This window comes from Adiantum capillus-veneris, chromosome 24 (assembly GCF_014529385.1).
Source record: "Adiantum capillus-veneris isolate H3 chromosome 24, ASM1452938v2, whole genome shotgun sequence".
In the NCBI taxonomy this organism is placed as follows: Eukaryota; Viridiplantae; Streptophyta; class Polypodiopsida; order Polypodiales; family Pteridaceae; genus Adiantum; species Adiantum capillus-veneris.
The window spans coordinates 112,927,363-112,951,776 of NC_140954.1; the positions used below are offsets into that span (position 1 = coordinate 112,927,363).

Sequence of the window (24,414 nt, forward strand, 5' to 3'; positions counted from 1 at the left end):
GATTGTGCAGATGAGGAAGATGTGACACATGCAAGCTAGGATGTGCAAGCAACAGACACAATGGTTGTGAAGAATGGTGGGCCTGGACCAAAAAAGGTTTCTATTAAGGATGTGGAGGACCTTGTCAGTATGGAACTGGTTCAAAACGTTCTCATGGAATTGGAATCTATTTGAAGGAAGGAGAAAGTGAAGGGGCAAGATGTGTACACAATGAGTGATAGCCAAGGGGTGGACACTACTATGGAGAAGAGGGAGGTTGCTGAAGGCCAGGATAGTGTTGGAATGAATACTGTTGAGGCCTCTGCAACAGACGTTGGTGTAGCCAAAGTTGGTCCAAGCTGGGAAGTGATCTATGCTAGGCAAAGGCTACAGCCAGGTGTAGTACAGAAGGCTAGGGCAGGTACCAAGGTCCTGGGCAGCCAAAGGGTAGCGGGAATGTATGTCGAAAGTGGTTTTTTAGGCCAAAAGAGCTAAAGGATGGTCCAGATGGGATGAGGGATCAAGGTGGCCGAAGTGCCAAGTTAGTGCTCTCGAACGTAGTGTTCAATGTGCTCTAGAAGCCGGTCTAGACGGCTCGTCAAACGGCCCCCCGATGTGCAAGATAATGAAGTTCAAATTTAGAAGGTTTGGTAGATCCGTGACAGAAAGGGCAGCTGGGGACAGATGGCCCAGGCAGGTGTCAGCAGACAGGTGTGTAGAGCTCAAATTATGGAGCATGCCTATCTTCTCAGATTGCCAATCAAAGCTCTAGATAGCAAGTTATGGTCAATTGAGATTTTTTCGGGGGCCAGTTATGGGCCAAGTCGACTACATGGGAAATAGGGCCATCTGGCGTTTTCTAGGCCTCAACAGGGTTCAAGCAGATAAAGCGTTCTGTTTGGAGTCAGCAAGAATTCATGGTTCATCGATCAGATTTTCGAGCACCGAGTTACTGCCTCGAAAAGATGGGAGCATTTGGTGGTGGAGTGAATGGAGATAATTTATTTGGTTTTTGCAGCGTCAAATAGCGAGCTTAAAGGAGTCAAAAGATGGTGAGATTTGCACGGCCCAAGCTCGACACGATGGAGTCTCGACATAATTTGGCGGCTTGAAACTCCAACTATCATACAAAGAATGGCAATGCTTAAAAAGGGCACCTTGAGGAGTTTTTTGAAAGGCTTTTTTGGAGCATTAGATGCTATCCAAGGGGGAGTACCTGCGGGCTGCTACGTGTGAAATCCCATAGGCGCAGGGCAGGCTCGCGCATGCACTGTATATGAGCTAGGCCGTGTGGCCCATTTGAGGTATGAGTTGGAGAAGGGGAGTTTGGAGCCCCCGTTTGCTATGGTGGATCTGGTTGGGTTGCGTGAGCGCGGGCCTAGTGGCGCAGGGCGGTAACGCCGGTTGCTTTTAGAGGTTGGAGGCGCTAGTGGCGCGTGCTTGTGTGGTTGGGGTGATGATGTGGCCGCCCGCCAACTGGGGCCCATTCACACGCGGCCCTTGAAGGCTCATTTTTTGAAGGCAAGGGAGGAGGGCACTAGCGATATCGCTAGTGCCTCCCCGGTACACAGATAGGGGGCAATCCCGTGAGAGAGAGAGAGAGAGAGAGAGAGAGAGAGAGAGAGAGAGAGAGAGAGAGAGAGAGAGAGAGAGAGAGAGAGAGAGAGAGAGAGAGAGAGAGAGAGAGAGAGAGAGAGAGAGAGAGAGAGAGAGAGAGAGAGAGAGAGAGAGAGAGAGAGAGAGAGGGTATAGCCGGGGTAGATCAGGACCAAGTTCAGGAATGTGGAGAGAGAAAGAATAAGGAAAGAGAGGAAGCCCAAAGGGTGGACAAAGCAGGCAGTCAACAGCCGGACAAAAATGGTCAAAGGAGTAGTACAAAGCTAAGGGTGAAAATGAAGGATAAATAGATTAAATAAAAAGATGCCAGGGGGAACTAGCGATATCGCTAGTGCACCCCCCCTCAAGTGCAAAGAGAGCAGATAAAAATGAGGCGGATCCATCCTTCCAAAGTTTCCAAATTAAGGTGCCAGATGGGCCGATTAGGAAGCAGTTTCCAAAGTTGAAGACCCCTCACTATAAAAGCCATTTTTTAACTAAAATGGGGGCTTTTTTGTGCCGTTTGGAGCCTGCAAAGTGGATTTTTTTAGTAGAGGAGTGTGCCTGTCAATCCGTTTGTAATTTTTCTTGAAAATGGCCATGGTGATGGCATTGCAAGCCTTTGTACATGCCTTTTAAAGTGTAATCAAGCCACAATTGCCCCGTTTTGCTGTCGTTTCCCCTTCCCCCCTTCTCTTTCTCCTAATTTTGTGTTTCCTCTTGGTGCCGGCAGTGTGGATGTGTGTGCCCCCCGGACCGACGGTGTTTTGTGTGAGAGAGTGAGATTGACCAGCTGTGTGCGTGTGTAAGAGTGGAGATAGACTGTGGCGGTAGGTGTGCGTTGTGTGGTGGACTTGTGGAGTGTGTGAGCAGTGGACAAGAGCAGGTGGTGGTATGCTAGTGTAAAGAGTGTTTTTTGAAGGTGTTTTCTGAGAGGATAAGGGTGCTCTGGGTACCCTCAGCTATAGAGAGACCCTTGTGTTTGTGCTGGGTGTGTTCCTCCATTCCCCCTCTTCATCTTCTGGGGCCTCCATGGAGGAGGACACTGATTGCTCCCAGTTGATCGACAAGAATTGGTTTTTGTGTTGGAAGACATGGAGGCAAGAAGCTATGGACCGATTTTCACAGGCTAGGAGAGCCCCGACAAGTGGATGTCGGATTTTGAGGTGTATATGCTATCATTGTGTATGCAGAATGAGGATAGAAAAATGCAGATATTTCCTTTAGTGATGCGTGGAAAAGCTAAAGTTTGGTATGAAGCTTTGGAAGGTGAGCCAAGACAAGCGTGGCTTGCTCTATGGGCAAGGTTTCTTCACGACTTTTGCAAGGAGGTGTCCCCAGTTGAGAGGGATGAGAAGTTGAAGGCGCTTAAACAAGATGTAAGTGAAGAGTTCAATTTGTTTTTGGGTCATTTTGAAGAGTGTTGGGTAGAACTAGTGGCAACCATGCAATTGGCTAATGGGGATTACTTCAAGCTAGACAAATTCATGGTGTGTTTGCACCCTAAGGTGAGAGAAAAGGTTGATTTCAAAAGCCCAAAAATTACAATGGTGCGGTAGCAATTGCATGGTCAAAGAGAAAAAAGATAAAGAAGAAGATAGAGGAGGGTGTGTCGGCGGGCTATGAGATGATGGCCCCCATTCAACCACAGAATCCGAGGGAGTCTATGCATGAAGAAAATAATGGAAACCGAGGTATAGCTGTTGTGCCACAAAATTGGGTATGCACAATGCAGGATTTGTCTGAGCAAATGCAGGAGTTGCGGCTCAGCATGATGGATAGAGGACATCCGAGAGGAGCAAGGGGCAAGGCAAGGCCGCTGCCAGGTAGGTGCTACAATTGTGGAGAAGAGGGGCACTATGCACCCGATTGTCCTCAGCCACAAAGAGAGAGAGGAGGCATTTACCCGCTCTTTGGTAGAGGTCAAGGTAAAGGGCAGTTCAATGGTTCCAAGAGAACAAGCGGTGGAGAATCCTATGCAACCAACTCCGCCAAACGGAGGCAAGGTCCCAAGGGTGAATATTATCAGGGTGGATAAGCAAGAGATCGAATTTTTGGCCAATAGGAGAGCAGCTGAGAGAGACAGAAACAAAGCGTGAAACCAGAGCTCGCAAAGGCAAAGAGAAGGGGTACGAAGGCAGAGAGCAGCCTGAGCCTAGAAAAAGAAGGAGACATCGCAAGATCAAGCAAGCGGATTTCCAATTAGGATGTGGCTATCCCGAGTACAACCTGGTAAGTGATGTTCAAAATTAGAAAGAAAATATTACTTTTGGTCAGTTTTGTTAGCTTTAAATCCAAAATTGAGGAGGCAATGGTCCACAAGTGTTAACACTTGGCTGTCGAGAGCTAAGGAGAATCTGCAAGCAATGCAGAATATGGATTTGAGGGTAGGTAGCCCCACTGATGTCCTTCCACTTGTGGATGTTGTTATAGAGAAGAAGATGCAGGTACATGCCTATATAGACGGTGGAGCGCAGGTTTGTGTCATGACGGAAGTGGCCATGAAGGAGACAGGAGTCAAGGCAGTAGCAAAATCAAATGTGCACATGAGGATGGCCATACTAAAGCTAGGTATCTAGGTGTGGCTCAGGATGTGAAGGTCAAAGTGATGGGCATAGAGTGCCTGATAGAGTTATCTGTGATGAAGGCAAGAGATAATGCTTATCCGATCATCTTGGGTAGGCCATGGATTTTGGCAATATGTGCTAAGCAGGATTGGGAGAGTAAAGTGTTCACCTTGCCTGACAAAGAGAAGTGGAGACATATTGTGCTTGATCTAAATACCAAGGAGAGCAATTCTCGTCCTATGGAAGCTAAGGATGAAGGCGACACGACGAGCTACAAGTATGAGACAAAGACAGCCTATGATGAAGGCTACACTAGCACAAAGGAAGAGGAGAGCAAGGACGACATGCTGAAGATAGATGTAGATTTATTTGGAGTCACCATAGACAACTCCCCTTTTAAAGAAAAAGGTATTCAGCCTCAAACTCATGGCTTAAGCATAGAGGAGGTTTCAAGCATGTTAAGTGAAGATTTGATCAAGGGTGAGAAAGAGAGTTATGTTCAACTGTGTGAATCCTATCCAAACCTATTTGTAATGGAATACAAGCATTTGCACGGTGCAAGAGGGGTAGAGCACAAGATTTCTCTCAAGGAGGGACATAGGCCTAAAGCACAGAAGCTAAGAAGACTAGGGGAAATCCAAAAGGAGGCCCTTTGGCAGGAGATTAATAAGTTGTTGGATGCAGGTATCATATACCCTATGAAAGAGTCAAAGTGGCCCCTATCCTCTCGGAAAACACCTTAAAAAACATTCTTCTCACACTAGTAGACCACTGCCTGCTCAATTTCCACTGTTCACACACTCCACAAATCCACCACACAACGCACACCTACTGCCACGATTTGTCTCCACCCTTACACACACACACACACACACACACACACACACACACACACACACACACACACACACACACACACACACACACACACACACACACACACACACACACACACACACACACACACACACACACACACACACACACACACACACACACACACACACACACAGCCACTCAATCTCACTCTCTCACACAAAACAACGTCACACTGCTCGCACCCAGGGGAAACACGAGAGCAGGAGAAAGAAAAGGGGGGAAGGGGAAACGATAGCAAGAGAAATCCAATGGAGTCTTTCAACACTTTAGAGACACTTTTTACAACTCATTTACATCAAACGGTGCACGCACATGGTCACCGGGCAAGAAAACACGCACTTGGGGCTTTGCAAGCACACACCTCTGCACAAAAAAGCCAATCCAAGAACTCACACACACTCCCTATCTTGGCTCTCTGCAGGCTCACCGGCTCAAGGCTCTGGCAAGAAGCCTACTCTGACAAAAAGCATGAAAAAAGGCTCAAAAATGGATATATAGGGGTGCCCCTTTTAATTTGGGCATCTGGGCTCTGATTGGTCCACCTTGCATCCACATTTGGTTAACTTTGGAAGGAGGCAGCCGCCTCTAGCTTCATCTTCTCTCTTTCTCTTTCTTTTGTACTTGAGGGGGGGTGTTGCTAATGCCCTTTGGTATTTTTTTTATTTTTCACCCCTTGGAAGGCCACCCCTTCCACTCCCTCTTTGATTTTTCCCTTGTACACCTTCATCTGGCCCTTTCCTTGACCTATTCCCCACCAACTTCCTCTCTCTCTATTTCTCTCTCCTCATTTTCTCTTTACTTTTGCTTGCCCTTACCTTTGATTGGTCGGTCTTTGTTGGCCTGGCCTTGAAATGGGCCTGCCCTTTGTACTTGCCCGGGCTCGGGTGCCCTTTGATCACACCCTCTCTCTCTCTCTCTCTCTCTCTCTCTCTGTCTCTCTCTCTCTCTCTCTCTCTCTCTCTCTTGCCCCCCATGGGACTTCTCCTTTATTATGCACCGGGGAGGGGGGCATTAGCGAGGTTGCTATTGCCTCCCTCCTAGCTTCCACAAAACGGGGCCTCCAAGGGCCGGCCATGGGAACAAACCCGTTTTGGGTACTGTTATGTCATGAATGGGCACGAGCCTCCTTTGCCAGCTTGCTCCACTCCACAGAGCCTTCACCACCGCCTTCATCTCTCAAAAAAACCCCGTGCGCCACCGTGCAGAGCCGCAAGCGGCCCCATCATCAATCTCCATAGCCACCGGAGCTCCAAGATCCTTCATTCCCATTCGATGCTTATGGGAGGTGCGCAATCCTGCCTTTATACGCTCCACCTTCATCACCTAGCCTCCCACGTGGGATTTGCCACCGACACGTGGAAGCTGCCTATGAATTGTTTCCAAGGAGTCGCTTCACGTGAAAATGCTTCACTAAAAAACTCTCCAATAGCCAAGTTTTTTGGTCTCTTTTAACCTGTAACACCTCCCTGCTCACATGCTCAATGAGCAGTCTGTTAACCTCAGTGGGAAGAACTCCTTGCCTTCTCTGAACCACATGAACCTCATCAAATTTCGGCCTTGGTGTGCTTTCGAACAATGCGTGCGAAAAACCACAAAAATCATTTGACACCCCACTCTCATTGCCACCTACCGACTTTGACTTGCAATAACTCCCCACTTCGAGCTCGGATTGGGATTCTGTCAATTTATCCTAGCTCCACATGAGGCATACTATCATCGAGAACCTTGGTGAGGCCAAAAAGATGCCAGATAGCGCATCCTCCGATGCGGGCAAGTGGGCTCAATCCTTGCCCTCGAAAAATCTTCAACTGATCATAACTTGCTATCAAGAACTCAATTGGCAATCCGAGAAGACACGCATGCTCCATAATTTGAGCTCTGTACATTTATCCACTGACATCCACTGACAGCTGCCCTGTCTGTCGGGGATCTGCACCACCTTCTAACTTTGAACTGCAATATCTTGAGCACCAGGGCTCCGTTTGACGAGCCATCTGGACCTGCTTCTAGAGCACATGGAACACTACTTTCTAGAGCACTGACTTAGCACTTTGAACACCTTCACCTTCTATCCCATCTGGGATCATCTTGAAGCTTTTTTGGCCTAAAGAAACGCTTTAGACATACATTTCAGCTACCCTTTGGCTGCCCAGGACCTTGGTACTTGCCCTAGCCTTCTGTACTGCACCTACCTGTAGCCTTTGCTTGGCATAGAACACTTTCTAGCTCCGACCAAATTTGGCTGCACCATTATTTCCCACCCCCTTGTTGAACATTTATGTTCAACCACACATAGGCTTATTGTACTAAAAAAATGTACACCCAAAACAAACTCTTTGCACACCACAAAAACACCTAGCATATGTACATAAACTGGCATCTGCTACCTACTGCCTTTGTTCATGCGGGTTGCCCAACCCCCTGCTTTACCTATCATCAACCGCGCAAGAACTCACACACACTCCCTATCTTGGCTCTCTGTAGGCTCACCGGCTCAAGGCTCTGGCAAGAAGCCTACTGTAGCAAAAAGCATGAAAAAAGGCTCAAAAATGGTTTATATAGGGGTGCCCCTTTCAATTTGGGCATGTGGGCTCTGACCTTGCATCCACATTAGGTAACTTTGGGAGGAGGTAGCTGCCTTTGGCTTCATCTGCTCTCTTTCTCTTTCTTTTGCACATAAGGGGGGTGCATTAGCGACATTGCTAATGCCCCTTGGTATTTTTTTATTTTTTCTTTTTTTCTCCTTTATTTTTCACCCCTTGGAAAGGCCACCCCTTCCACTACCTCTTTGATTTTCCCCTTGTACACCTTCATCCGGCCCTTTCCTTGACCTATTCCCCACCAACCTCCTCTCTCTCTATTTTTCTCTCCTTATTTGCTCTTTACTTTTGCTTGCCCTTACCTTTGCTTGGTCGGTCTTTGCTGGCCTGGCCTTGAAATGGGCCCGCCCTTTGCACTTGCCCTGGCTCGGGCGCCCTTTGATCACACCCTCTCCTATTCTCTCTCTCTCTCTCTCTCTCTCTCACACACACACACACACACACACACACACACACACACACACACACACACACACACACACACACACACACACACACACACACACACACACACACACACACACACACACACACACACCCCTCGTGGGACTGCTCCTTTATTATGCACTGGGGAGGGGGGCATTAGTGAGGTCGCTATTGCCTACCCTCTAGCTTCCAAAAAACGGGGCCTCCAAGGGCCGGTCGTAGGAACATACCTGTTTTGGGTACTACCATGTTATCAATGGGCACCAACCTCCTCTGCCAGTGTGCACCACTACGCAGAGCCGCTGCCGCCTTCATCTCTCAAAAACACCTCGTGTGCCACCGCGCAGAGCCGCAAGCGGCCCCGTCACCAAACTCCATAGCCATCGGAGCTCCAAGCTCCTTCATTCCCATTCGATGCTTATGGGAGTGCACGTTCTTGCCTTTATATGCTCCATCTTTGTCACCTAGCCCCCCATGTGGGATATGCCACCCGACACGTTGTTAGGAGTTTTTTGGAGCAAGGAATTGCACATATGTATATACACATGCATGGTGCATCAAATAAAGGATTGCCCATTTTCCCAAGCCAGGTGGTTACGTGGGGCCCACATGTGTACATGTAGGACAACATGTACATAGTGCATAGATTTTCACTATTACCAGTACCGGTGTGTTTTTTCTATAATAATGAGGAGTTGGTAGCGCGTAAAACTTCTCGAGGAAGCTATCCGCCGCAGACCGATGACATGAGGTAAGCAGGTGCGTCAGATGGCATCTAGTGGCGTTAGGAGGCCGAACGGGGTCAATATTTGCACGTGGATGAGTATGGACACAACGTGGGTATTTCCTTGTGATAATTATGCAGAAAGGTCATCGTAAGGACCATCTTTTGGGGCCGCTTCACGTGGTGGCGGGATGCATTATTGGAAAAAGCTGAGTGCTAGGTGTGCGGATGATGCAAAAAGGTGACAACTATGCACTGCGAGGTCAGTTTTTGGTATGTTCGGGGTCCGTTTGAGGTCATCTAAAAGGCCAAGGGTGCCCAAGTAATAAAGTTAAGTGTGGGAACTGAAAAAACAGAGAGAAGACCAGAAAAAGCATGGAGAGAAAAGGAGGAACAACCGCAACTATGTTTTTGGGGTTTTTGGAGCCTGTTTTGGCCGTAAACTGCTCATCCGAGGTCGGATTTGAGCACTTTGACATTGTAGACTGGGGTTTTGGACCGTTCCGGACGCGATGGCGCTATCCATTTTGCCAAATTCCTCACAGTTTTTTTGCTATTTTGGCTGTGTAAGTTTCTCATATGAGCGAAGCTTCTTCTCCAATTTGTGATTGTATTTGGCATATTTTACCTATATTGTGTGAGCTATTTTCCCCATTGGTGTTGGCCCAAGATCAATTGTGTCTAAACATTAGAAATTATCCTCTTTTGAGATGAGATTTTTGGGTGTGTGTGTGTGTGTCTCTGTGTGGAGTGGGTAAATGGCTAGTCTCTCTCCTCTCACTCCATAGGTGTGTTCCCTGTGTCGGCCAGGTGGGTTGTGTAAGCCGAGTGGTGCCCCATAGTGTGTGTGTGTATCATCCCAAGAGTGTGTGTCGGGTCATTATAGAGCCGTTGAGTGTGTTTTCATCCCGCTCACATTCTTTTGGCGCCCCCACGGAGGATCTTCTTCGAGTAGCTTTCGCTTCGAGCTTCAAGCTTCGAGATTACAGATTACAGGTTACAGGTTACAGGGACAGGTATAGGTGATTCATACAGGTACAGGTAGGTGGAGTATAGTGATATACTAGGAGTGGTGTCACTTGCAGTTGTTGTGGGTATGCATCATTTGGCACCTGTTTGAGCGCATTGTCTGCTGGATTGTACGTTACTTGTGGAAACTGCCATTGTATGCCTTTGTGGAGCCATACTTAGTTTTATTTGGCAGTCCCAGCCATTGCTGAGACTTGGTCTGGTAGATAGTCATTTCTGAGACTTGACTATACGCGATTTGCATTAACCTTCGTGAGAGGGTCGATAGCGTGAGGTTATATTAAGCTGGGGGATTCTCAAATGTGGAGATCCTTTTGGTGATACAGGTAGCTGGAGCACCCTTTTCGTGACCTCGCCATAGGCTATGTACTAGTGATTCCTATTTGATGCTCGAGTTCTATTGTTGGCAGTTTATGCATACATATATACAGTCTATATTTTGGGTTCTTACTGCTCTACTTCTGGGGAAACTCTGCCAAAATTTTTCCAAGTTATGATGGCTGGTTTTTTGGTCTTTTAAGCCATTTATGCTGTCATGCTGCTGAAATTTTGGCAAAATCAGAGGATAAGACAGGTGTGATTTCTTGGGAGCTTCATGATTGACTTTAATGGATAATCAAAATGGTCCTCAATTCACTCCTTTTCATTTAACTCAAAGAATCCAGATAAATGTTCATGTGTCCACAGGAAGATTTTTTTCCAGCAGCGCATAGTCTTTTTTCCACGGACCGACGACATGAGGTAAGCAGGTGCGTCAGATGGCATCTAGTGGCGTTAGGAGGCCAAACGGGGTCAATATTTGCACGTGGATGAGTACGGACACAACGTGGGTGTTTCCTTGTGATAATTATGCAGAAAGGTCATCATAAGGACCATCTTTTGGGGCCACTTCACGTGGTGGTGGGATGCATTATTGGAAAAAGTTGAGTGCCAGGCGTGCGGATGATGCAAAAAGGTGACAACTATGCACTGCGAGGTCAGTTTTTGGCCTGTTCGGGGTCCGTTTGAGGTCATCTAAAAGGCCAAGGGTGCCCAAGTAATAAAGCTAAGTGTGGGAACTGAAAAATCAGAGAGAAGACCAGAAAAAACGTGGAGAGAAGAGGAGGAACAGCCGCAACTGTGGGGTTTTTGGAGCTTGTTTTGGCCGTAAACTGCTCATCCGAGGTCGGATTTGAGCACTTTGACATTGTAGACTGGGGTTTTGGGCCGTTCCGGACACGATGGAGCTGTCCATTTTGCCAAATTTCTCACAATTTTTCTGCTGTTTTGGATGTGTAAGTTTCTCCCATGAGCGAAGCTTCTTCTCCAATTTGTGATTGTATCTGGCATATTTTACCTATATTGTGTGAGCTACTTGCCCCATTGGTGTTGGCCCAAGCTCAATTGTGTCTAAACATTAGAGATTATCCTCTTTTGAGCTGATATTTTTGGGTGTGTGTGTGTGTGTGTCTCTGTGTGGAGTGGGTAAATGGGTAGTCTCTCTCCTCTCACTCCATAGGTGTGTTCCCTGTCTAGGCCAGGTGGGTTGTGTAAGCCGAGTGGTGCCCCATAGTGTGTGTGTGTATCATCCCAAGAGTGTGTGTCGGGTCATTATAGAGGCATTGAGTGTGCTTTCATATCGCTCACAACGTGGCAGCTGCCCGTGAATTGTTTCCAAGGAGTCCCTTCACGTGAAAATGCTTCACTAGAAAACTCTCCAATAGCCAACTTTTTTGGTCTCTTTTAACCTGTAACACCTCCCTGCTCACATGCTTAATGATCAATCTGTTGAGCTTAGTGGGAAGAACTCCTTGCTGGCTTTGAACCATATGAACCTTGTCACATTTCGGTCTTGGTGTGCTTTCGAACAATGCGTGCAAAAAACCAAAAAAATCATATGACACCTTGCTCTCATTGCCAACTGCCGACTTTGACTTGCAATAACTCCGCACTCCGAGCTCCGATTGGGATTTTGTCAATTCCTCCTAGCTCTACATGAGGCATACTATCATCAAGAACCTTGGCCAAGCCAAAAAGATGCCAGATAGCGCATCTTCAAACGTGGCCTCTGAAAAATCTTCAACTGATCATAACTTGCTACCTAGAGCTTCGCTTGGCAATCCGAGAAGGCAAGCATGATCCATAATTTGAGCTCTACAAATGTATCTATTGACATCTTCCTGGGCCACCTGTCCCCAGCTGCCCTGTCTGGTGGGGATCTGCAACACCTTCTAACTTTGAACTGCAATATCTTGAGCACCGGGGCTCCGTTTGACAAGCCGTTTGGATCGACTTCTAGAGCACATCAAACACTAATTTTTAGAGCACTGACTCAACACTTCAAACACCTTCACCTAGTATCCCATCTGGGCTCATCTTGACGTTTTTTTGGCCTAAAGAACCGCTTTGGATATACATTCCCGCTATTGTTTGGCTGCCCAAGACCTTGGTACCTGTCTGTAAGGACAGGGGTCTTATGGGCAAGGCCACCGACATGACTGAACAGTGTGTACGCTAGGGGGAGTCTATAAGATAGCATAGCTGGGTGGAGACTAGCACACGCATTACCATCGCCCTTTCACTGGTATCCGAGCTATTTTTGGGAGGAGACGAGAAGCAGGTTGCACGTTTGACGCGCTGCTTATCTCCTACGTTCCACAGATAGTGACGTCTCTATTGTGCAGCAAAAAGAAGACAGGTACAATTTCCTGTGCGAAACACGCACAGACAGATAACGACAGCCAACCGCAGACGCCCCACCTACGCCCTCTAGAATGGGCGACTAAGGCGGGCGACCAAGGCAAACTCGACCGAAAACTTGATGGCACCGAGGCTTCCCTTGGCACCATTGGCTGCATGCGTAGGAATGCCCGCTTAACCCTTGCATAAAGGAGGGTTGAACCCACCCCATGAGGGCAAGAGGCCAACACTTTACCGTCAAGCTATTGACCCTTGTTGTGTATAATAAAGAAAGATAGCATACTTGTGTTGAAAGGAAAGTTAGAAGAAAAGGGAAAGCTTCAAACTTCAAGGAAGTAGTTTCACCCTTCCTTTTCACTTCATGGAAGAAGGCAAGTTTTCCTCCAAAAGTTCTTTTTTTCCTCAAGGAGGTAGCTTCAAAGTGAGCAAAAGCCTTCACAAAAACGATGAGTTTTTGTGAAGAGACAACAAAGGTGTTCTTATAACGAACGACACGTGAAGCGCTACAATTCCCGCAAAGCGAGATTCGCATGCAACACAAATTGCGTAGCATATAAAACACAAAGACTTCAATTTCACAAGGTACAAGTTGAAACTTTTTCTCTCTTTACATTAGTGTGTGTTTACCATGGCCAATGAGGATATCCCACTTACACATACTTTTGATTTTGAGCACGTAGATTAAAATCAAGGCACCATGGGTGCTACTGACACTAATATGCATGATGATGATGATCTAGGAGATCATGGACTTGTAGATATGGCTTCTTTCAAGACTTTGGAACATCGCCAAAGCGTACTTGAAAGCAACCTCTCTGCACTCATGCAAATGTTACCAATCTTACGGAGCTACTTGTGAAATTTATGAATTCACAGACGACTCAAGGAGCCACAAGTGGCACGGTTCAAGGGAACCAAGCTCGCATGACTCAAGGAGTCCAAGAGACAAGTGCTGCAGAATATGCAGAAGGTAGCAATGTATTACTTAAGAATATCACCATTCCTGAGTTTCACGGGGAAGATCATGATTGCAACAAGGATGCGGTCAATACGTTCTTACACAAATGGAGTGATATTCATAGATTGAGACATACCCCGGATATAAAGACGGCTGTGGAAACAAGTCTATCTCTTAAAGGCAAGGCCTATAAGTGGTGAATGACATTTCCAATAGATGTTCGTCCTCCGTCTTGGGCTGTGTTTCAAGCTTCTTTCTCCAAAGAGTTTTTGGACTCCAATGAAGAAGATAAGAATTGGTTAGCATGGGATGCATGCCGCATGTCTGGCCTCTCTTTCACACAGTACCTTTCGAAGTATCGGTAAATCATATTAAAACTAGAAGGTCTAGATGATTTCCAAAAGATACGGGTTTTAATAGGGGTCTTGACAAAGACTATCGTCTTCATGTCAAGACCCAACATCCATAAACTTTGGAAGAAGTCATGAGTCATGCCCAAAGATATGATGATGACCAAGAGAGGAAAGGAAATGTTCCTTACTCTAAGAATACTTTTGCTAAGAGCAATGTGGCTAAGAGCCAATGGCAAGGTAGATCTCCCACACGTTCCAAGAGGAATAAGAGACAATCTACCTCTCCACGCCCACAAGAGGCTAAGAAGCTTAAGTGTGAGAAACTAGGCAACTAGGCTCCACTGGATCCTCCTCCCAACCTCCCTTTATAGGTGGGCTCCTAACCCCTTGCCCTAGAGGGATCCCCTGTCCACACTGCCTAGCCTGGCCCTTGGCTGTAGTCCTTGCCTAGCCCAGTTCTTAGGGTACAGGACCCGTGTCCTGACATTACTCCCCCCTTAAAGAAGAGTTTTTGTCCTCGAAAACAAAAGTGGGAAACTTCTTATTAAGAACACTAATGTTTTCCCAAGTGGCATCTTCTTCTGGTCAATCTTTCCACTTGATTAAGGCTTGTTGTCGTACATGATGGCGTGTACGCAACTCATGATAATCCATAACACATTCATGTTCATGCTGTAACGTAGGAGGTTCAATGTAATCGGCCAAAACCTGATGGTCAATGACGTTGTCGTCCCCATGTAACGGCTTTCATAAATAGTGTGAGCGGGATGGAAACACATAGAACGCCTCTATAACGACCCGACACACACTCTTGGGAAGATACACACACAAACTATGGGGCACCACTCGGCTTACACAACACACCTGGCCGAGACAGGGAACACACCTCTAAAGTGAGAGGAGAGAGACTATCCACTTGCCCACTCCACACAAACACACACACACACACACCCAAAAAACTCAGCTCAAAAGAGGAGAATTTCTAATGTTTAGATACAATTGAGCTTGGGCCAACACCAATGGGGCAAATAGCTCACACAATATGGGTAAAAGATACCAGATACAATCACAAATTGGAGCAGAAGCTTCGCTCATAGGAGAAACTTACACAGCCAGAACAACAGAAAAAGAGTGAGAAATTTGGAAAAATGGACAGCGCCATCGCATCTGGAATGGCCCAAAACCACAGTCTGCTATATCAAAGTGCTCAAAGCCGACATCGGATGAGCAGTTTACGACCAAAACATGCTCCAAAAACCCCAAAAACACACCTACGGCTGTTCCTCCTCTCTTCTCCACGTTTTTTCTGGTCTTCTCTCCTTTTTTTCAGTTCCCACACTTAGCTTTATTAGTTGGGAACCCTTGGCCTTTTAGATAACCTCAAACAGACTCCGAACATGCCAAAAACTGACCTCGCAGTGCATAGTTGTCACCTTTTTGCATCATCCGCACACCTGGCACTCATTTCTTTTCAATAATGCGTCTCCCAACCACGTGAAGTGGCCCCAAAAAGTGGTCCTAATGATGACCTTTCTGCATAACTCTCACAAGAAAACACCCACGTTGTGTCCGTATTCATCCACGTGCAAATATTGACCCCATTCGGCCTCATGACGCCACTAGATGCCATCTGACGCACCTGCTTACCTCATGTCGTCGGCCCGCGGATAGCTTCCTCGAGAAGTTTTACGCGCTACCATCTCCTCATTATTATAGAAAAAACACAATGGTACTAGTAATAATGAAAATCGATGCACTATGTACATGCTGTCCTACCTGTATACATGTGGGCCCCACGTAACCACCTGGCTCTGGAAAATGGGCAATTCTTTATTTGATGCACCATGCATGTGTATGTACATATGCGCAATCCCTTGCTCCAAAAACTCTTGACATAATTTGCCCACCCCCTAGCCTGCTAGATCATTCATGATCAGCAGCAGCAAAAAGAGATATGAGGCTCGCCTCATCACAGGTCTCCTCATCCCTCACAGACATCACTTGCTCCACAGACAGCTCATCCTGCTCCACCATCATCAATCTAGAATGATACAATTTAAGATGCAATCCATTTACCCTTGACTTATGTAGAAGCCCATCCAGGTTAGCCAACTGATATGTACCATTCGAGAAACACTCCACTACCTTGAAAGGGCCTTCCCACTTAATTTGAAACTTCTTTTGGAAGGTGTTGTCCAGCTTACTATTGTAGCGCAAAACCAAGTCATGCTTCTTGATACCCTTACTTTTGACCTTTTCATTTATCTTTGCCAAAGCCTTATTTTGTATCTGCCCATAATGCTCCAATGCGCTCATCCTATCCAACTGAACCTCTTGTAACTGCAAGAGCCTCTCTTTGAATGCATCACTAGGCGGCCCAAGCAACTTCTCTAACATCTTGACCACAGGCAACTCTACCTCCACAGGCAATAGTGCTTCCTTTCCATACACCAAATGAAATGGAGTAAACCCTGTACCTGTCTTCACCGAAGTATGGTAAGCCCATAATGCACTAGGCAATTCCAAATCCCAATTCTTTCCTTGGTGCTCTGTCACTTTAGAAAAAATTTGTACCAACTCACCATTGAATCTTTCATTTAAGCCATTACACTGCGGGTAATAAGGAGTGGTATGCTGGTGCCTAATCTTCATCTTTGCGCATAAGTTCCAAAAAATCTTCCACATCTTCATCACTTCTTCCATGAAACTCCGGATAAGAGAAAGCCATGGCTACCCAAGTTACAATGCTTTCAGAACCCCTTTGAACACACGTTGTTAGGAGTTTTTTGGAGCAAGGGATTGCGCATATGTACATACACATGCATGGTGCATCAAATAAGAAATTGCCCATTTTGCAGAGCCAGGTGGTTACGTGGGGCCCACATGTGTACAAGTAGGAGAGCATGTACATAGTGCATCGATTTTCACTATCACCAGTACCAGTATGTTTTTTCTACAATAATGAGGAGTTTATAGCACGTAAAACTTCTCGAGGAAGCTATCCGCGGGCCGACGACATGAGGTAAGCAGGTGCGTCAGATGGCATCGAGTGGCGTCAGGAGGCCGAACGGGGTCAATATCTGCACGTGGATGAATACAGACACAAAGTGGTTTTTTCTTGTGAGAGTTATGCAGAAAGGTCATCATTAGGACCACTTTTTGGGGCCACTTCACGTGGTGGCGAGATGCATTATTGGAAAAAAGCTGAGTGCCAGGTGTGCAAATGATGCAAAAAGGTGACAACAATGCACTGCGAGGTCAGTTTTTGGCCTGTTCGGGGTCCGTTTGAGGTCATCTAAAAGGCCAAGGGTGCCCAACTAAAAATGCTAAGTGTGGGAACTGAAAAAGGAGAGAGAAGACCAGAAAAAACGTGGAGAAGAAAGGAGGAACAGCCGCAGGTGTGTTTTTGCTCATTTTGGAGCCTGTTTTGACCGTAAACTGCTCATCCGAGGTCGGATTTGAGCACTTTGACATGTAAGACTGGGGTTTGGGCCGTTCCGGACGCGATGGCGCTGTCCATTTTGCCAAATTCCTCACTCTTTTCCTGTTGTTTTTCTGTGTAGGTTTCTCCTATGAGCGAAGTTTCTGCTCCAGTTTGTGATTGTATCTGGTATCTTTTACCTATATTGTGTGAGCTGTTTGCCCCATTGGTGTTGGCCCAAGCTCATTTGTATCTAAAAATAAAAAATTCTCCTCTTTTGAGGTGAGTTTTTTGGGTGTGTGTGTGTGTGTGTCTGTATGGAGTGGGCAAGTGGATAGTCTCTCTCCTCTCACTCCAGAGGTGTGTTCCCTGTCTCGGCCAGGTGTGTTGTCTAAGCCGAGTGGTGCCCCATAGTGTGTGTGTGTGTATCTTCCCAAGAGTGTGTGTCGGGTCGTTATAGAGGCCTTGTGTGTGTTTTCATCCTGATCACATTCTTTTGGCGCCCTCACTGAGGATCTTCTTCGAGTACCTTCTGCTTCGAGGTTCGGGATTACAGGTTACAGGTTACAGGTTACAGGTTACAGGTTACAGGGACAGGTACAGGTACAAGTGATTCGCACAGGTACAGGTAGCTGGAGTACAGTGATATACTAGCAGTGATGTCACTTGCAGTTGTTGTGGGAATGCATCACTTGGCGCCTATTTGAGCGCATTGTCTGCTGGATTGTACGTTACTTGTGGAAACTGCCATTGTACGCATTTGTGGAGCCATACTTGGTTGTATTTGGCAGTCCCAACCATTTCTGAGACTTGGTCTGGAAGATAGTCATTTCTGAGACTTGACTATATGCGATTTGCATTAGCCTTCGTGTGAGGGTCGATAGCGTGAGGTTTTTATTGAGCTGGGGGATTCTCAAATGTGGAGATCCTTTCGGTGATACAGGTAGCTGGAGCACCCCTTTTTGTGACCTCGCCATAGGCTATGTACTAGTGAGTCCTACTTGATGCTCGGGTTCTATTGTTGACAGTTTATGCATACATAGACAGTCTATATTTTGGGTTCCTACTGCTCTACTTCTGGGGAAACTCTGTCGAAATTTTCCCAAGTTATGATGGCTCGTTTTTTGGTATTTTGAGCCATTTATGCTATTATGCTGCTGAAATTTTGGCAAAATTAGAGGTTGAGTCCGGTGTGCCTTCTTGGGAGCTTCATGGTTGGCTTTAATGGATGATCAAAATGGCCCTCAGTTCACTCCTTTTCATTTAACTCAAAGAATTCAGATTAATGTTCATGTGTCCAGGAAGATCTTTTTCCAGCAGCGCATAGTCTTTATGTTTGGGCCAAGAAGATTGAGAGAGATCCTGGAATGTCCTTTGCCTGTTGTCATTCCGATGATTAACTATGAAAACTCATTTGATGTGCATGTGTTTGTCCTTATCTAAAGCTGAGCTCCATTGAAGTTTCTGGGGATTGGGTAGTGAAAAGTTTTGGGTTCTTGCACGTGTGTTCGAAGGGGTTCTCAAAGCATCATAATTTGGGTAGCCATGGCTTTCTGTTATCCGGAGTTTCATGGAAGAAGTGATGAAGATGTTGAGGACTTTCTGGAAAAGATGGAGGTTGCCTGCATTAGCAACCAGATTCATGACCCTGCGCAGATGCTACGCCTTCTCCAAATTTGTTTGAAGAGTGATGCACGAGCTTGGTCCAAAGCATTTGAAGAGGAGTTGCGTATGGCTGATCCACCTATAAGATTGAGTTGGGACAATCTAAGGCATGGATTGGAAGTGGAGTTTGTGAAGATAGAAGACCCTGACAAAGTGTGGCAAGAAGTACAGGCTTTAGTGCAAAAGGAAGGTGAGCCAGTAGATGCGTATATACGAAAGTTTTCATTGGCATGGGAGCGGATGTGCAAGGCTTTAGCACCACAGGTACCCCCGCCTGACATGATGAAGAAGGACAGGATCTTGGCTGGTCTTTGGGAGAATATACATTGGAGAGTGGAGCTAAAGAAGCCTAGGACATATGAAGATGCACTAGAGGTAGCAAGGAACAAAGAGTGGAAGTTGAGAAAAATGAGCCAGTTAGGGGTGGAGTCTTTGCCAATGAGGTCTGAATTTCAGCCTATGGACTCCTTACAAGGTCGTATGTAAGGGGTTCATCATGAACCAGTGGTTCCTGTTACTACTCAGGTTATGCCAGCAGTGGTCACTACAGCAGTGCAAGATGATGGCCTAAGGCAAGACATGAGGCAAGTGGTTGATTTGATGAAGAATCTCAGCCTAAACATGCTAGGTCAAGTGGGAAATAATCGAGGTCGAGGGCGGTTTGCAAATCAGCCAGGAGGTGAAGAAAGGCCTAGGGATGGTGTTGGACAAAGCAATGGTAGGTTTTGGAGGCAGACGCCCACATGTTATAATTGTGGAGAGTTGGGTCACATCAGTCCGCAATGTGATAAGCCACCAAGGATGGGGGGAGACATGTATCCATTGCCAAGACAGGTGCTAACTAGGTCAAATGATTATGGCATCGAAATTAAGGGAGATGAAGGAACCAGTGGACTGACCCAGGAGAAAAAAGGAAAGACAAAAGTGCTAAGTGTAGTCACCTTGGAGAAGGCATCAAAGCTAGAGGATACATTAGTGATGCCTATTGGGAAGAGGACCACAGAGGAAAAGGAAGGAAGAAGTGCCCCAGGTCCTAGTAAGAAGAAAGGAAAGAGCCATGAAGGTGAGGATGTCAAGGCCAAGAGGAAAAGGAGAGCTCGTCGAAAGTTTCATGTTTTAGATTTTCCACTAGGGGATGGGCAATTAAGCTATGACTTGAGGGAGGATCTGACGAGCAGGAAGGCAGATGTTACTTTTGGGCAGCTTATAGAGATGGTGCCTAAGCTAAAGCGACAGTGGAAGAGGATGGTTAACCCAATGGAGAAAGAGCCAGAGAGAGGTTCAGTAAAGGTGTTGGCAATGGATGAGCTACCAGACATTTGTCCAATAGTAGATGTGTGGCATAAAAGGAAAAATTTGGGACAAGGTTATGTGGATGGCGGAGCCCAAATATGCGTCATAACACACTCATGCGTTGAGAAGATGGGTCTCACAGTGGCTGGGGTGTCAGGTTTCCGGATCAGATTGGCAAACCATTAGAAAGTAAAATGTTTGGGTGTTGTAAAGAGCTTAGAAGTGGAGGCATATGATGCAAGGGCAGTGGTTGATTTTCATGTGATGCCAGCAGGGTTGGGAGCATATCCTATTATATTGGGCAGACCATGGTTACGTGCAGTGGGAGCTGTTCAAGATTGGCGACATGGTACGATTAGCCTCTATGGAAAGACAGGTACCAAGAAGCTTTATAATATGGACACAAGGAAACAATTAGAGGAGCTTTATGAAGATGAGGATGAGTCTAGTGATGAAGACTCTTCCACGGTGACAGATGAGGACAATGATAGCACTACCAGCAGTGGTGAGAATGCTGATGTTGCATTTCTTTTGATGGACAAAGAAATCCAGGAGATTGGTTTAGTTGCATTTGCGAATGAGGTTGAAGATGAAAGTGAAGGGCCTTATGAAGTGATTGAAGGGCTGATGCAAACCAAGGTTGAGTTGTCAAAGAAGCAGGAATTAATGACGCAAATGATTAGTGGAGACCTCTCAGCTATGGAGAAGGATATATTTTTGCATATGCTGGCTAGTTTTCCTGATTTGTTCATTACTTCATATGAAGAGATCAGAGGGTTCAAGGGTGAAGAGATGCATATAGAGCTGAAAGAAGGTGCTAAGCCAGTGCAGCAAAGGCTAAGAAGGATGGGTCAAGAGCAAATGGAAGCCTTGCGGGTAGAGGTGGACAAGTTATTGAAGGCAGGGTTCATAGTCCCTGTGGAGACCACAGAATGGGTGAGTCCAGTAGTAGTCAGTCCAAAGAAGGATGGGAAGTGGAGGATTTGTGTAGATTTTAAACCCTTAAATGCAGCCACTAAGAAGAACCCATATCCTCTTCCATTCATCGATCAGATCTTGGATTCAGTGGCAGGTTATGAGAGGTACAGTGTGTGTGATGGTTTTTCAGGCTATTTTCAATTGAAGATTGCTCTTAAAGACCGCACAAAGACAACGTTTATTACGCCATGGGGCTGCTATTGCTACACAGTATTGCCATTTGGGTTGTCAAATGGACCTTCCTTTTATCAAGAGAGAGCAAATTGGGTGTTGGAACCATTCATTGGTAGCTGTGTTAAAGCTTTTATGGATGACTTCTGTGTCTATAGCAGTAGGGCTGAATACCATGAGAAGTTGCAGATGGTATTGGCTCGATATGATGAATGTGGAGGACAACTAAATCCAAAGAAATGTCATATAGCACAGCCAAGGGTGAAGTTATTGGGCCATATGGTGTCAGAAAATGGCATTGAGGCTGATCCAGATAAGGTGAAGTCTATTATTCTTCTTCCATCACCTATGAGTACGAAGCAATTGGCAACCTTTATACACAAAGTGAAGTACATGGCACGGTTTATTCGATTGTCTTCGCAGCTTCTTTATCCATTATAGCAAGTGTCAAAGCATGATCCATTGCAATGGGATGACACGTGTGACGAAGTGTTTCAAGAGGTGAAAGAGGTGTTAGGGGGGTTGTCAGCCATGCAGGCTCCTGATTGGGAGAAAGTTTTTTATGTAAATCCATCAGTAGGGGATGATGCCATTGGAGCCATGCTATTGCAAAAGGGGAAGGGCTGCCATTATATGAGGCCAATGTATTGTGCAAGCCGAGTGAAGTTGGTAGCGGAGAGAAAGTTATTGGAAGTAGAGCTAGTGATGGCCAATGTAATATTTGCTTGTCGACGATTTCGTCATTACTTGCTACCACGGCCTTTTGTTTTCTTGACGAGTTATGCCTTTTTGCCACAGTTAATTAATGGTACTAACATGTCAAATGTGGTGAAGAAATGGGTAATTGAGCTGCAAGAGTTTGAGTTCTCTTTTCTAGTGGAAGATAGTACAAGGGCTACCCTAGCTGATTTGTTGACCTACAAGGAGAATCCCCTTATTGTTAAGGAAGAGGTGGTGAGAAAGGTAGTTGAAGAAGTGCCATAGATCAGCAATGCACATGTGTTGTTCTTTGATGGTTCATACAGAAAGAGCCATGATGCAGCTTCAGGGGGTATAACACTTTATGATCCAGAGGGGAAGCTAGTATGCAAGAGAGGGTTCAAATTGGATGCTCATAGCAACAATGAGGCTGAATATGCTACTTTGGAAGCTGGATTACACATTTGTTTGAAGCATGGGATTCGAAGGTTGAGCATAAAAGGTGATGCCTTGTTAGTGGTGAAGCAAGTGCTGGGTGTGTGGAAGAGCAAGAACACCTCATTGAAGGAAATGTGCTTTAGAATTAAAGGCCTGTTAAAAAAGTTTGAAGCATGGAGCATCAGACACATTGAACGTGCTCTAAATGGAGAGGCACATGCAGCAGCTCAAGGCATGATTGGGGAGCTATTCGTGTTGAGGACCAATTTACCTCTTTATCATGGCCGGGAAAGTTTGGCTCAAGAAGAGGAGTTTTTGCTAACAGGAATCATTCCAAAGGAGATTCAGAAGTCTAAGAAGTATGGCTTTGTGCATAGAGCATACAGGTACAAATTGATTGGTGATGTCTTATACATGAAAGGGGTTGATCTTGTGTTGAGACGTGTACCTTGGCGGGAGGAGCTTTACAGAGTGTTGGAAGAGAATCAGGAAGGCACATGTGGTGGCCATTTTGCTCTAAAGATCACCTTGCAGAAGATCTTGCAAGAAGGGTATGTATGGCCTAGTCTGCACAAGGATGTTCACCATTGGTGTAGGTCTTGCAATAGATGTCAAGCATTTGGGAAGAGAGTGTTGAAGCCAGAGATACGAAAAACCATTATGGCGTTTGATGTGTTTGAAAAGTGGGGGATTGATGCAATAGGCCCGTTACCTATCACAAGTAGGGGCAAAAGCTATATCTTGACGGCAGTGGACTATCTCTCTAGATGGGCAGAGGCTATAGCAGTAAACCAGATCACTGCAAAGGATGTGGCAAAATTTGTGTATGATGAAATATGTTGCAAGTTTGGGGTGCCATTAGAGCTACTTTCAGATAAGGGGCCAGGATTTCGAGCTAAACTGCTAGATTTTTTATGTGCAAAGATGAAGATTAAGCACCAGCATACCACTCCTTATTACCCACAGTGTAATGGCTTAAATGAAAGATTCAATGGTGAGTTGGTACAAATTCTTTCTAAAGTGACAAAGCACCAAGGAAAGAATTGGGATTTGGAATTGCCTAGTGCATTATGGGCTTACCGTACTTCGGTGAAGACAGGTACAGGGTTTACTCCATTTCATTTGGTGTATGGAAAGGAAGCACTATTGCCTGTGGAGGTAGAGTTGCCTGCGGTCAAGATGTTAGAGAAGTTGCTTGGGCCGCCTAGTGATGCATTCAAAGAGAGGCTCTTGCAGTTACAAGAGGTCCAGTTGGATAGGATGAGTGCATTGGAACATTATGGGCAGATGCAAGATAGGGCTTTGGCAAAGATAAATGAAAAGGTCAAAAGTAAGGGTATCAAGAAGCATGACTTGGTTTTGCGCTACAACAGCAAACTGGACAACACCTTCCAAAAGAAGTTTCAAATTACGTGGGAAGGCCCTTTCAAGGTAGTGGAGTGTTTCCCGAATGGTACATATCAGTTGGCTAACCTGGATGGGATTTTACATACGTCAAGGGTAAATGGATTGCGTCTTAAGTTGTATCATGCCAGGTTGATGATGGTGGAGCAAGATGAGTTTTCTGAAGAGCGAGTGATGTCTGTGAAGGATGAGGAGACCTGTGATGCGACGAGTCTCATATCTCTCTTTGCTGCTGCTGATCATGAATGATCTAGCAGGCTAGGGGATGGGCAAATTATGTTAGGAGTTTTTTGGAGCAAGGGATTGCGCATATGTACATACACATGCATGGTGCATCAAATAAGAAATTGCCCATTTTGCAGAGCCAGGTGGTTACGTGGGGCCCACATGTGTACAAGTAGGAGAGCATGTACATAGTGCATCGATTTTCACTATCACCAGTACCAGTATGTTTTATCTACAATAATGAGGAGTTTATAGCGCGTAAAACTTCTCGAGGAAGCTATCCGCGGGCCGACGACATGAGGTAAGCAGGTGCGTCAGATGGCATCGAGT

At 46.0% G+C, this 24,414-nt stretch overlaps 1 pseudogene; it reads left to right on the plus strand.

Moving 5' to 3' along the window:
• The first annotated feature begins 210 nt into the window (after positions 1 to 210).
• The window catches only part of LOC147426971 (uncharacterized), a 43,092-nt pseudogene continuing 18,888 nt past the window's right edge, over positions 211 to 24,414 (plus strand).